This window comes from Clavelina lepadiformis, chromosome 4, assembly GCF_947623445.1.
Source record: "Clavelina lepadiformis chromosome 4, kaClaLepa1.1, whole genome shotgun sequence".
NCBI classification, from domain to species: Eukaryota; Metazoa; Chordata; class Ascidiacea; order Aplousobranchia; family Clavelinidae; genus Clavelina; species Clavelina lepadiformis.
In genome coordinates this window covers 18,268,629-18,278,044 of record NC_135243.1, presented here as the reverse complement: position 1 = coordinate 18,278,044, position 9,416 = coordinate 18,268,629, and the positions used below count along the sequence as shown (strand labels likewise).

The window sequence follows — 9,416 nt, the reverse complement described above, 5'->3', positions numbered from 1 at the left end:
TTTCAATCAAATTTCTAGCAACTGTTTCTTTTTTGAATTTCCTATGCAATCGAATTATAATTGAAAAAGCCATTTTCTTTCTTTTGAAATCGCTTACGACCATACCAGGTTGAGTAGACCCGATCTCGTTCGATCTCGGAAGTAAACAACCTAGGGCCCGGTTAGTACTTGGATGGGTGACCGCCTGGGAATACCGGGTGTTGTAAGCATTTTAGTCATGCACTATATTTCAATCAAATTTATAGCAACTGTTTGCGTTTTTGAATTTCCTATGCAATCGAATTATAATTGAAAAGGCCATTTTCTTTTTTTTGAAATCGCCTACGACCATTCCAGGTTGAGTAGACCCGATCTCGTTCGATCTCGGAAGTTAAGCTATCTCTGGCCCGGTTAGTACTTGGATGGGTGACCGCCTGGGAATACCGGGTGTTGTAAGCATTTTAGTCATGCTGTATATTTCAATCAAATTTCTAGCAACTGTTTGCCTTTGTCAAACTTCCTATGCAATCGAATTATATTTGAAAAGGCCATTTTCTTTCTTTTGAAATCGCCTACGACCATACCAGGTTGAGTGGACCCGATCTCGTTCGATCTCGGAAGTTAAGCAACCTCGGGCCCGGTTAGTACTTGGATGGGTGACCGCCTGGGAATACCGGGTGTTGTAAGCATTTTAGTCATGCTGTATATTTCAATCAAATTTATAGCAACTGTTTGCTTTTGTCAAACTTCCTATGCAATCGAATTATAATTGAAAAAGCCATTTTCTTTCTTTTGAAATCGCCTACGACCATACCAGGTTGAGTAGACCCGATCTCGTTCGATCTCGGAAGTTAAGCAACCTCGGGCCCGGTTAGTACTTGTATGGGTGACCGCCTGGGAATACCGGGTGTTGTAAGCATTTTAGTCATGCTGTATATTTCAATCAAATTTCTAGCAACTGTTTGAGTTTTGAATTTCCTCTGCAATCGAATTATAATTGAAAAAGCCATTTTCTTTCTTTTGAAATCGCTTACGACCATACCAGGTTGAGTAGACCCGATCTCGTTCGATCTCGGAAGTAAACAACCTCGGGCCCGGTTAGTACTTGGATGGGTGACCGCCTGGGAACACCGGGTGTTGTAAGCATTTTAGTCATGCACTATATTTCAATCGAATTTATAGCAACTGTTTGCGTTTTTGAATTTCCTATGCAATCGAATTATAATTGAAAAGGCCATTTTCTTTTTTTTGAAATCGCCTACGACCATTCCAGGTTGAGTAGACCCGATCTCGTTCGATCTCGGAAGTTAAGCAACCTCGGGCCCGGTTAGTACTTGGATGTGTGACCGCCTGGGAATACCGGGTGTTGTAAGCATTTTAGTCATGCTGTATTTTTCAATCAAATTTCTAGCAACTGTTTGCCTTTGTCAAACTTCCAATGCAATCGAATTATAATTGAAAAAGCCATTTTCTTTCTTTTGAAATCGCCTACGACCATACCAGGTTGAGTAGACCCGATCTCGTTCGATCTCGGAAGTTAAGCAACCTCGGGCCCGGTTAGTACTTGGATGGGGGACCGCCTGGGAATACCGGGTGTTGTAAGCATTTTAGTCATGCTGTATATTTCAATCAAATTTATAGCAACTGTTTGAGTTTTGAATTTCCTATGCAATCGAATTATAATTGAAAAGGCCATTTTCTTTCTTTTGAAATCGCCTACGACCATACCAGGTTGAGTAGACCCGATCTCGTTCGATCTCGGAAGTTAAGCAACCTCGGGCCCGGTTAGTACTTGGATGGGTGACCGCCTGGGAATACCGGGTGTTGTAAGCATTTTAGTCATGCTGTATATTTCAATCAAATTTCTAGCAACTGTTTGCCCTTGTCAAACTTCCTATGCAATCGAATTATAATTGAAAAGGCCATTTTCTTTTTTTTGAAATCGCCTACGACCATACCAGGTTGAGTAGACCCGATCTCGTTCGATCTCGGAAGTTAAGCAACCTCGGGCCCGGTTAGTACTTGGATGGGGGACCGCCTGGGAATACCGGGTGTTGTAAGCATTTTAGTCATGCTGTATATTTCAATCAAATTTATAGCAACTGTTTGAGTTTTGAATTTCCTATGCAATCGAATTATAATTGAAAAGGCCATTTTCTTTCTTTTGAAATCGCCTACGACCATACCAGGTTGAGTAGACCCGATCTCGTTCGATCTCGGAAGTTAAGCAACCTCGGGCCCGGTTAGTACTTGGATGGGTGACCGCCTGGGAATACCGGGTGTTGTAAGCATTTTAGTCATGCTGAATATTTCAATCAAATTTCTAGCAACTGTTTCTTTTTTGAATTTCCTATGCAATCGAATTATAATTGAAAAAGCCATTTTCTTTCTTTTGAAATCGCTTACGACCATACCAGGTTGAGTAGACCCGATCTCGTTCGATCTCGGAAGTAAACAACCTAGGGCCCGGTTAGTACTTGGATGGGTGACCGCCTGGGAATACCGGGTGTTGTAAGCATTTTAGTCATGCACTATATTTCAATCAAATTTATAGCAACTGTTTGCGTTTTTGAATTTCCTATGCAATCGAATTATAATTGAAAAGGCCATTTTCTTTTTTTTGAAATCGCCTACGACCATTCCAGGTTGAGTAGACCCGATCTCGTTCGATCTCGGAAGTTAAGCAACCTCGGGCCCGGTTAGTACTTGGATGGGTGACCGCCTGGGAATACCGGGTGTTGTAAGCATTTTAGTCATGCTGTATATTTCAATCAAATTTATAGCAACTGTTTGCCTTTGTCAAACTTCCTATGCAATCGAATTATAATTGAAAAAGCCATTTTCTTTCTTTTGAAACCGCCTACGACCATACCAGGTTGAGTAGACCCGATCTCGTTCGATCTCGGAAGTTAAGCAACCTCGGGCCCGGTTAGTACTTGGATGGGGGACCGCCTGGGAATACCGGGTGTTGTAAGCATTTTAGTCATGCTGTATATTTCAATCAAATTTCTAGCAACTGTTTGCGCTTTTGAATTTCCTATGCAATCGAATTATAATTGAAAAGGCCATTTTCTTTCTATTGAATTCGCCTACGACCATACCAGGTTGAGTAGACACGATCTCGTTCGATCTCGGAAGTTAGGCAACCTCGGGCCCGGTTAGTACTTGGATGGGTGACCGCCTGGGAATACCGGGTGTTGTAAGCATTTTAGTCATGCTGTATATTTCAATCAAATTTCTAGCAACTGTTTGCCTTTGTCAAACTTCCTATGCAATCGGATTATAATTGAAAAGGCCATTTTCTTTCTTTTGAAATCGCCTACGACCATACCAGGTTGAGTAGACCCGATCTCGTTCGATCTCGGAAGTTAAGCAACCTCGGGCCCGGTTAGTACTTGTATGGGTGACCGCCTGGGAATACCGGGTGTTGTAAGCATTTTAGTCATGCTGAATATTTCAATCAAATTTCTAGCAACTGTTTCTTTTTTGAATTTCCTATGCAATCGAATTATAATTGAAAAAGCCATTTTCTTTCTTTTGAAATCGCTTACGACCATACCAGGTTGAGTAGACCCGATCTCGTTCGATCTCGGAAGTAAACAACCTAGGGCCCGGTTAGTACTTGGATGGGTGACCGCCTGGGAATACCGGGTGTTGTAAGCATTTTAGTCATGCACTATATTTCAATCAAATTTATAGCAACTGTTTGGGTTTTTGAATTTCCTATGCAATCGAATTATAATTGAAAAGGCCATTTTCTTTTTTTTGAAATCGCCTACGACCATTCCAGGTTGAGTAGACCCGATCTCGTTCGATCTCGGAAGTTAAGCAACCTCGGGCCCGGTTAGTACTTGGATGGGTGACCGCCTGGGAATACCGGGTGTTGTAAGCATTTTAGTCATGCACTATATTTCAATCAAATTTATAGCAACTGTTTGCCTTTGTCAAACTTCCTATGCAATCGAATTATAATTGAAAAAGCCATTTTCTTTCTTTTGAAATCGCCTACGACCATACCAGGTTGAGTAGACCCGATCTCGTTCGATCTCGGAAGTTAAGCAACCTCGGGCCCGGTTAGTACTTGGATGGGGGACCGCCTGGGAATACCGGGTGTTGTAAGCATTTTAGTCATGCTGTATATTTCAATCAAATTTCTAGCAACTGTTTGCGCTTTTGAATTTCCTATGCAATCGAATTATAATTGAAAAGGCCATTTTCTTTCTATTGAATTCGCCTACGACCATACCAGGTTGAGTAGACACGATCTCGTTCGATCTCGGAAGTTAGGCAACCTCGGGCCCGGTTAGTACTTGGATGGGTGACCGCCTGGGAATACCGGGTGTTGTAAGCATTTTAGTCATGCTGTATATTTCAATCAAATTTCTAGCAACTGTTTGCGCTTTTGAATTTCCTATGCAATCGAATTATAATTGAAAAAGCCATTTTCTTTCTTTTGAATTCGCCTACGACCATACCAGGTTAAGTAGACCCGATCTCGTTCGATCTCGGAAGTTAGGCAACCTCGGGCCCGGTTAGTACTTGGATGGGTGACCGCCTGGGAATACCGGGTGTTGTAAGCATTTTAGTCATGCTGTATATTTCAATCAAATTTCTGGCAACTGTTTGCTGTTGTCAAACTTCCTATGCAATCGAATTATAATTGAAAAAGCCATTGTCTTTCTTTTGAAATCGCCTACTACCATACCAGGTTGAGTAGACCCGATCTCGTTCGATCTCGGAAGTTAAGCAACCTCGGGCCCGGTTAGTACTTGGATGGGTGACCGCCTGGGAATACCGGGTGTTGTAAGCATTTTAGTCATGCTGTATTTTTCAATCAAATTTCTAGCAACTGTTTGCCTTTGTCAAACTTCCAATGCAATCGAATTATAATTGAAAAAGCCATTTTCTTTCTTTTGAAATCGCCTACGACCATACCAGGTTGAGTAGACCCGATCTCGTTCGATCTCGGAAGTTAAGCAACCTCGGGCCCGGTTAGTACTTGGATGGGTGACCGCCTGGGAATACTGGGTGTTGTAAGCATTTTAGTCATGCTGTATATTTCAATCAAATTTCTAGCAACTGTTTGCGCTTTTGAATTTCCTATGCAATCGAATTATAATTGAAAAGGCCATTTTCTTTCTTTTGAATTCGCCTACGACCATACCAGGTTGAGTAGACCCGATCTCGGAAGTTAGGCAACCTCGGGCCCGGTTAGTACTTGGATGGGTGACCGCCTGGGAATACCGGGTGTTGTAAGCATTTTAGTCATGCTGTATATTTCAATCAAATTTCTGGAAACTGTTTGCTTTTGTCAAACTTCCAATGCAATCGAATTATAATTGAAAAAGCCATTTTCTTTCTTTTGAAATCGCCTACGACCATACCAGGTTGAGTAGACCCGATCTCGTTCGATCTCGGAAGTTAAGCAACCTCGGGCCCGGTTAGTACTTGGATGGGTGACCGCCTGGGAATACCGGGTGTTGTAAGCATTTTAGTCATGCTGTATATTTCAATCAAATTTATAGCAACTGTTTGAGTTTTGAATTTCCTATGCAATCGAATTATAATTGAAAAGGCCATTTTCTTTCTTTTGAAATCGCCTACGACCATACCAGGTTGAGTAGACCCGATCTCGTTCGATCTCGGAAGTTAAGCAACCTCGGGCCCGGTTAGTACTTGGATGGGTGACCGCCTGGGAATACCGGGTGTTGTAAGCATTTTAGTCATGCTGTATATTTCAATCAAATTTCTAGCAACTGTTTGCCTTTGTCAAACTTCCTATGCAATCGAATTATAATTGAAAAGGCCATTTTCTTTCTTTTGAAATCGCCTACGACCATACCAGGTTGAGTAGACCCGATCTCGTTCGATCTCGGAAGTTAAGCAACCTCGGGCCCGGTTAGTACTTGTATGGGTGACCGCCTGGGAATACCGGGTGTTGGAAGCATTTTAGTCATGCTGAATATTTCAATCAAATTTCTAGCAACTGTTTCTTTTTTGAATTTCCTATGCAATCGAATTATAATTGAAAAAGCCATTTTCTTTCTTTTGAAATCGCTTACGACCATACCAGGTTGAGTAGACCCGATCTCGTTCGATCTCGGAAGTAAACAACCTAGGGCCCGGTTAGTACTTGGATGGGTGACCGCCTGGGAATACCGGGTGTTGTAAGCATTTTAGTCATGCACTATATTTCAATCAAATTTATAGCAACTGTTTGCGTTTTTGAATTTCCTATGCAATCGAATTATAATTGAAAAGGCCATTTTCTTTTTTTTGAAATCGCCTACGACCATTCCAGGTTGAGTAGACCCGATCTCGTTCGATCTCGGAAGTTAAGCTATCTCTGGCCCGGTTAGTACTTGGATGGGTGACCGCCTGGGAATACCGGGTGTTGTAAGCATTTTAGTCATGCTGTATATTTCAATCAAATTTCTAGCAACTGTTTGCCTTTGTCAAACTTCCTATGCAATCGAATTATATTTGAAAAGGCCATTTTCTTTCTTTTGAAATCGCCTACGACCATACCAGGTTGAGTGGACCCGATCTCGTTCGATCTCGGAAGTTAAGCAACCTCGGGCCCGGTTAGTACTTGGATGGGTGACCGCCTGGGAATACCGGGTGTTGTAAGCATTTTAGTCATGCTGTATATTTCAATCAAATTTATAGCAACTGTTTGCCTTTGTCAAACTTCCAATGCAATCGAATTATAATTGAAAAAGCCATTTTCTTTCTTTTGAAATCGCCTACGACCATACCAGGTTGAGTAGACCCGATCTCGTTCGATCTCGGAAGTTAAGCAACCTCGGGCCCGGTTAGTACTTGGATGGGGGACCGCCTGGGAATACCGGGTGTTGTAAGCATTTTAGTCATGCTGTATATTTCAATCAAATTTCTAGCAACTGTTTGCTCTTTTGAATTTCCTATGCAATCGAATTATAATTGAAAAGGCCATTTTCTTTCTATTGAAATCGCCTACGACCATACCAGGTTGAGTAGACCCGATCTCGTTCGATCTCGGAAGTTAAGCAACCTCGGGCCCGGTTAGTACTTGGATGGGTGACCGCCTGGGAATACCGGGTGTTGTAAGCATTTTAGTCATGCTGTATATTTCAATCAAATTTCTAGCAACTGTTTGCCTTTGTCAAACTTCCTATGCAATCGAATTATAATTGAAAAGGCCATTTTCTTTCTTTTGAAATCGCCTACGACCATACCAGGTTGAGTAGACCCGATCTCGTTCGATCTCGGAAGTTAAGCAACCTCGGGCCCGGTTAGTACTTGTATGGGTGACCGCCTGGGAATACCGGGTGTTGTAAGCATTTTAGTCATGCTGAATATTTCAATCAAATTTCTAGCAACTGTTTCTTTTTTGAATTTCCTATGCAATCGAATTATAATTGAAAAAGCCATTTTCTTTCTTTTGAAATCGCTTACGACCATACCAGGTTGAGTAGACCCGATCTCGTTCGATCTCGGAAGTAAACAACCTAGGGCCCGGTTAGTACTTGGATGGGTGACCGCCTGGGAATACCGGGTGTTGTAAGCATTTTAGTCATGCACTATATTTCAATCAAATTTATAGCAACTGTTTGCGTTTTTGAATTTCCTATGCAATCGAATTATAATTGAAAAGGCCATTTTCTTTTTTTTGAAATCGCCTACGACCATTCCAGGTTGAGTAGACCCGATCTCGTTCGATCTCGGAAGTTAAGCTATCTCTGGCCCGGTTAGTACTTGGATGGGTGACCGCCTGGGAATACCGGGTGTTGTAAGCATTTTAGTCATGCTGTATATTTCAATCAAATTTCTAGCAACTGTTTGCCTTTGTCAAACTTCCTATGCAATCGAATTATATTTGAAAAGGCCATTTTCTTTCTTTTGAAATCGCCTACGACCATACCAGGTTGAGTGGACCCGATCTCGTTCGATCTCGGAAGTTAAGCAACCTCGGGCCCGGTTAGTACTTGGATGGGTGACCGCCTGGGAATACCGGGTGTTGTAAGCATTTTAGTCATGCTGTATATTTCAATCAAATTTCTGGCAACTGTTTGCTGTTGTCAAACTTCCTATGCAATCGAATTATAATTGAAAAAGCCATTGTCTTTCTTTTGAAATCGCCTACTACCATACCAGGTTGAGTAGACCCGATCTCGTTCGATCTCGGAAGTTAAGCAACCTCGGGCCCGGTTAGTACTTGGATGGGTGACCGCCTGGGAATACCGGGTGTTGTAAGCATTTTAGTCATGCTGTATTTTTCAATCAAATTTCTAGCAACTGTTTGCCTTTGTCAAACTTCCAATGCAATCGAATTATAATTGAAAAAGCCATTTTCTTTCTTTTGAAATCGCCTACGACCATACCAGGTTGAGTAGACCCGATCTCGTTCGATCTCGGAAGTTAAGCAACCTCGGGCCCGGTTAGTACTTGGATGGGTGACCGCCTGGGAATACTGGGTGTTGTAAGCATTTTAGTCATGCTGTATATTTCAATCAAATTTCTAGCAACTGTTTGCGCTTTTGAATTTCCTATGCAATCGAATTATAATTGAAAAGGCCATTTTCTTTCTTTTGAATTCGCCTACGACCATACCAGGTTGAGTAGACCCGATCTCGGAAGTTAGGCAACCTCGGGCCCGGTTAGTACTTGGATGGGTGACCGCCTGGGAATACCGGGTGTTGTAAGCATTTTAGTCATGCTGTATATTTCAATCAAATTTCTGGAAACTGTTTGCTTTTGTCAAACTTCCAATGCAATCGAATTATAATTGAAAAAGCCATTTTCTTTCTTTTGAAATCGCCTACGACCATACCAGGTTGAGTAGACCCGATCTCGTTCGATCTCGGAAGTTAAGCAACCTCGGGCCCGGTTAGTACTTGGATGGGTGACCGCCTGGGAATACCGGGTGTTGTAAGCATTTTAGTCATGCTGTATATTTCAATCAAATTTATAGCAACTGTTTGAGTTTTGAATTTCCTATGCAATCGAATTATAATTGAAAAGGCCATTTTCTTTCTTTTGAAATCGCCTACGACCATACCAGGTTGAGTAGACCCGATCTCGTTCGATCTCGGAAGTTAAGCAACCTCGGGCCCGGTTAGTACTTGGATGGGTGACCGCCTGGGAATACCGGGTGTTGTAAGCATTTTAGTCATGCTGTATATTTCAATCAAATTTCTAGCAACTGTTTGCCTTTGTCAAACTTCCTATGCAATCGAATTATAATTGAAAAGGCCATTTTCTTTCTTTTGAAATCGCCTACGACCATACCAGGTTGAGTAGACCCGATCTCGTTCGATCTCGGAAGTTAAGCAACCTCGGGCCCGGTTAGTACTTGTATGGGTGACCGCCTGGGAATACCGGGTGTTGGAAGCATTTTAGTCATGCTGAATATTTCAATGAAATTTATAGCAACTGTTTGCGTTTTTGAATTTCCT

General features: G+C 42.0%; 36 non-coding genes and 5 pseudogenes across 36 annotated transcripts; all 41 read left to right on the top strand.

The window, feature by feature from the left end:
* Window positions 1-91: 91 nt before the first annotated feature.
* LOC143454183 (5S ribosomal RNA) lies at window positions 92-209 on the top strand. The gene has a single exon (XR_013115819.1). It is a non-coding gene; the product is annotated as a 5S ribosomal RNA (ribosomal RNA).
* Window positions 210-319: 110 nt separating this feature from the next.
* On the top strand, window positions 320-438 carry LOC143455883 (5S ribosomal RNA; annotated as a pseudogene).
* A 111-nt stretch (window positions 439-549) lies between these two features.
* LOC143454050 (5S ribosomal RNA) lies at window positions 550-668 on the top strand. Its single transcript, XR_013115693.1, has one exon. It is a non-coding gene; the product is annotated as a 5S ribosomal RNA (ribosomal RNA).
* A 111-nt stretch (window positions 669-779) lies between these two features.
* Window positions 780-898, top strand: LOC143453715 (5S ribosomal RNA). The gene has a single exon (XR_013115371.1). It is a non-coding gene; the product is annotated as a 5S ribosomal RNA (ribosomal RNA).
* Window positions 899-1,007: 109 nt separating this feature from the next.
* On the top strand, window positions 1,008-1,125 carry LOC143454539 (5S ribosomal RNA). Its single transcript, XR_013116157.1, has one exon. It is a non-coding gene; the product is annotated as a 5S ribosomal RNA (ribosomal RNA).
* Window positions 1,126-1,235: 110 nt separating this feature from the next.
* Window positions 1,236-1,354, top strand: LOC143455068 (5S ribosomal RNA). The gene has a single exon (XR_013116664.1). It is a non-coding gene; the product is annotated as a 5S ribosomal RNA (ribosomal RNA).
* A 111-nt stretch (window positions 1,355-1,465) lies between these two features.
* LOC143457982 (5S ribosomal RNA) lies at window positions 1,466-1,584 on the top strand. The gene has a single exon (XR_013117624.1). It is a non-coding gene; the product is annotated as a 5S ribosomal RNA (ribosomal RNA).
* Window positions 1,585-1,693: 109 nt separating this feature from the next.
* Window positions 1,694-1,812, top strand: LOC143455450 (5S ribosomal RNA). The gene has a single exon (XR_013116956.1). It is a non-coding gene; the product is annotated as a 5S ribosomal RNA (ribosomal RNA).
* A 111-nt stretch (window positions 1,813-1,923) lies between these two features.
* LOC143457981 (5S ribosomal RNA) lies at window positions 1,924-2,042 on the top strand. Its single transcript, XR_013117623.1, has one exon. It is a non-coding gene; the product is annotated as a 5S ribosomal RNA (ribosomal RNA).
* A 109-nt stretch (window positions 2,043-2,151) lies between these two features.
* LOC143455439 (5S ribosomal RNA) lies at window positions 2,152-2,270 on the top strand. Its single transcript, XR_013116955.1, has one exon. It is a non-coding gene; the product is annotated as a 5S ribosomal RNA (ribosomal RNA).
* Window positions 2,271-2,379: 109 nt separating this feature from the next.
* Window positions 2,380-2,497, top strand: LOC143454182 (5S ribosomal RNA). The gene has a single exon (XR_013115818.1). It is a non-coding gene; the product is annotated as a 5S ribosomal RNA (ribosomal RNA).
* A 110-nt stretch (window positions 2,498-2,607) lies between these two features.
* On the top strand, window positions 2,608-2,726 carry LOC143453679 (5S ribosomal RNA). Its single transcript, XR_013115337.1, has one exon. It is a non-coding gene; the product is annotated as a 5S ribosomal RNA (ribosomal RNA).
* A 111-nt stretch (window positions 2,727-2,837) lies between these two features.
* Window positions 2,838-2,956, top strand: LOC143457980 (5S ribosomal RNA). The gene has a single exon (XR_013117622.1). It is a non-coding gene; the product is annotated as a 5S ribosomal RNA (ribosomal RNA).
* Window positions 2,957-3,066: 110 nt separating this feature from the next.
* On the top strand, window positions 3,067-3,185 carry LOC143455246 (5S ribosomal RNA). Its single transcript, XR_013116831.1, has one exon. It is a non-coding gene; the product is annotated as a 5S ribosomal RNA (ribosomal RNA).
* A 111-nt stretch (window positions 3,186-3,296) lies between these two features.
* On the top strand, window positions 3,297-3,415 carry LOC143453714 (5S ribosomal RNA). Its single transcript, XR_013115370.1, has one exon. It is a non-coding gene; the product is annotated as a 5S ribosomal RNA (ribosomal RNA).
* A 109-nt stretch (window positions 3,416-3,524) lies between these two features.
* Window positions 3,525-3,642, top strand: LOC143454181 (5S ribosomal RNA). Its single transcript, XR_013115817.1, has one exon. It is a non-coding gene; the product is annotated as a 5S ribosomal RNA (ribosomal RNA).
* A 110-nt stretch (window positions 3,643-3,752) lies between these two features.
* LOC143453678 (5S ribosomal RNA) lies at window positions 3,753-3,871 on the top strand. Its single transcript, XR_013115336.1, has one exon. It is a non-coding gene; the product is annotated as a 5S ribosomal RNA (ribosomal RNA).
* Window positions 3,872-3,982: 111 nt separating this feature from the next.
* Window positions 3,983-4,101, top strand: LOC143457979 (5S ribosomal RNA). The gene has a single exon (XR_013117621.1). It is a non-coding gene; the product is annotated as a 5S ribosomal RNA (ribosomal RNA).
* Window positions 4,102-4,211: 110 nt separating this feature from the next.
* On the top strand, window positions 4,212-4,330 carry LOC143455245 (5S ribosomal RNA). The gene has a single exon (XR_013116830.1). It is a non-coding gene; the product is annotated as a 5S ribosomal RNA (ribosomal RNA).
* A 110-nt stretch (window positions 4,331-4,440) lies between these two features.
* On the top strand, window positions 4,441-4,559 carry LOC143455117 (5S ribosomal RNA). Its single transcript, XR_013116710.1, has one exon. It is a non-coding gene; the product is annotated as a 5S ribosomal RNA (ribosomal RNA).
* A 111-nt stretch (window positions 4,560-4,670) lies between these two features.
* On the top strand, window positions 4,671-4,789 carry LOC143453931 (5S ribosomal RNA). Its single transcript, XR_013115578.1, has one exon. It is a non-coding gene; the product is annotated as a 5S ribosomal RNA (ribosomal RNA).
* Window positions 4,790-4,900: 111 nt separating this feature from the next.
* On the top strand, window positions 4,901-5,019 carry LOC143453766 (5S ribosomal RNA). Its single transcript, XR_013115420.1, has one exon. It is a non-coding gene; the product is annotated as a 5S ribosomal RNA (ribosomal RNA).
* A 110-nt stretch (window positions 5,020-5,129) lies between these two features.
* On the top strand, window positions 5,130-5,238 carry LOC143456848 (5S ribosomal RNA; annotated as a pseudogene).
* Window positions 5,239-5,349: 111 nt separating this feature from the next.
* On the top strand, window positions 5,350-5,468 carry LOC143455427 (5S ribosomal RNA). The gene has a single exon (XR_013116954.1). It is a non-coding gene; the product is annotated as a 5S ribosomal RNA (ribosomal RNA).
* Window positions 5,469-5,577: 109 nt separating this feature from the next.
* LOC143455416 (5S ribosomal RNA) lies at window positions 5,578-5,696 on the top strand. The gene has a single exon (XR_013116953.1). It is a non-coding gene; the product is annotated as a 5S ribosomal RNA (ribosomal RNA).
* A 111-nt stretch (window positions 5,697-5,807) lies between these two features.
* On the top strand, window positions 5,808-5,926 carry LOC143454887 (5S ribosomal RNA). Its single transcript, XR_013116491.1, has one exon. It is a non-coding gene; the product is annotated as a 5S ribosomal RNA (ribosomal RNA).
* A 109-nt stretch (window positions 5,927-6,035) lies between these two features.
* LOC143454179 (5S ribosomal RNA) lies at window positions 6,036-6,153 on the top strand. The gene has a single exon (XR_013115815.1). It is a non-coding gene; the product is annotated as a 5S ribosomal RNA (ribosomal RNA).
* A 110-nt stretch (window positions 6,154-6,263) lies between these two features.
* LOC143455882 (5S ribosomal RNA) lies at window positions 6,264-6,382 on the top strand (annotated as a pseudogene).
* Window positions 6,383-6,493: 111 nt separating this feature from the next.
* Window positions 6,494-6,612, top strand: LOC143454038 (5S ribosomal RNA). The gene has a single exon (XR_013115682.1). It is a non-coding gene; the product is annotated as a 5S ribosomal RNA (ribosomal RNA).
* Window positions 6,613-6,723: 111 nt separating this feature from the next.
* On the top strand, window positions 6,724-6,842 carry LOC143457978 (5S ribosomal RNA). Its single transcript, XR_013117620.1, has one exon. It is a non-coding gene; the product is annotated as a 5S ribosomal RNA (ribosomal RNA).
* A 110-nt stretch (window positions 6,843-6,952) lies between these two features.
* On the top strand, window positions 6,953-7,071 carry LOC143455404 (5S ribosomal RNA). Its single transcript, XR_013116952.1, has one exon. It is a non-coding gene; the product is annotated as a 5S ribosomal RNA (ribosomal RNA).
* Window positions 7,072-7,182: 111 nt separating this feature from the next.
* Window positions 7,183-7,301, top strand: LOC143453713 (5S ribosomal RNA). Its single transcript, XR_013115369.1, has one exon. It is a non-coding gene; the product is annotated as a 5S ribosomal RNA (ribosomal RNA).
* Window positions 7,302-7,410: 109 nt separating this feature from the next.
* LOC143454178 (5S ribosomal RNA) lies at window positions 7,411-7,528 on the top strand. The gene has a single exon (XR_013115814.1). It is a non-coding gene; the product is annotated as a 5S ribosomal RNA (ribosomal RNA).
* A 110-nt stretch (window positions 7,529-7,638) lies between these two features.
* Window positions 7,639-7,757, top strand: LOC143455881 (5S ribosomal RNA; annotated as a pseudogene).
* Window positions 7,758-7,868: 111 nt separating this feature from the next.
* LOC143454026 (5S ribosomal RNA) lies at window positions 7,869-7,987 on the top strand. The gene has a single exon (XR_013115671.1). It is a non-coding gene; the product is annotated as a 5S ribosomal RNA (ribosomal RNA).
* A 111-nt stretch (window positions 7,988-8,098) lies between these two features.
* Window positions 8,099-8,217, top strand: LOC143453930 (5S ribosomal RNA). Its single transcript, XR_013115577.1, has one exon. It is a non-coding gene; the product is annotated as a 5S ribosomal RNA (ribosomal RNA).
* Window positions 8,218-8,328: 111 nt separating this feature from the next.
* Window positions 8,329-8,447, top strand: LOC143453765 (5S ribosomal RNA). The gene has a single exon (XR_013115419.1). It is a non-coding gene; the product is annotated as a 5S ribosomal RNA (ribosomal RNA).
* A 110-nt stretch (window positions 8,448-8,557) lies between these two features.
* Window positions 8,558-8,666, top strand: LOC143456847 (5S ribosomal RNA; annotated as a pseudogene).
* A 111-nt stretch (window positions 8,667-8,777) lies between these two features.
* LOC143455393 (5S ribosomal RNA) lies at window positions 8,778-8,896 on the top strand. The gene has a single exon (XR_013116951.1). It is a non-coding gene; the product is annotated as a 5S ribosomal RNA (ribosomal RNA).
* A 109-nt stretch (window positions 8,897-9,005) lies between these two features.
* LOC143455382 (5S ribosomal RNA) lies at window positions 9,006-9,124 on the top strand. The gene has a single exon (XR_013116950.1). It is a non-coding gene; the product is annotated as a 5S ribosomal RNA (ribosomal RNA).
* Window positions 9,125-9,235: 111 nt separating this feature from the next.
* LOC143454886 (5S ribosomal RNA) lies at window positions 9,236-9,354 on the top strand. The gene has a single exon (XR_013116490.1). It is a non-coding gene; the product is annotated as a 5S ribosomal RNA (ribosomal RNA).
* The last annotated feature ends 62 nt before the right edge of the window (window positions 9,355-9,416 follow it).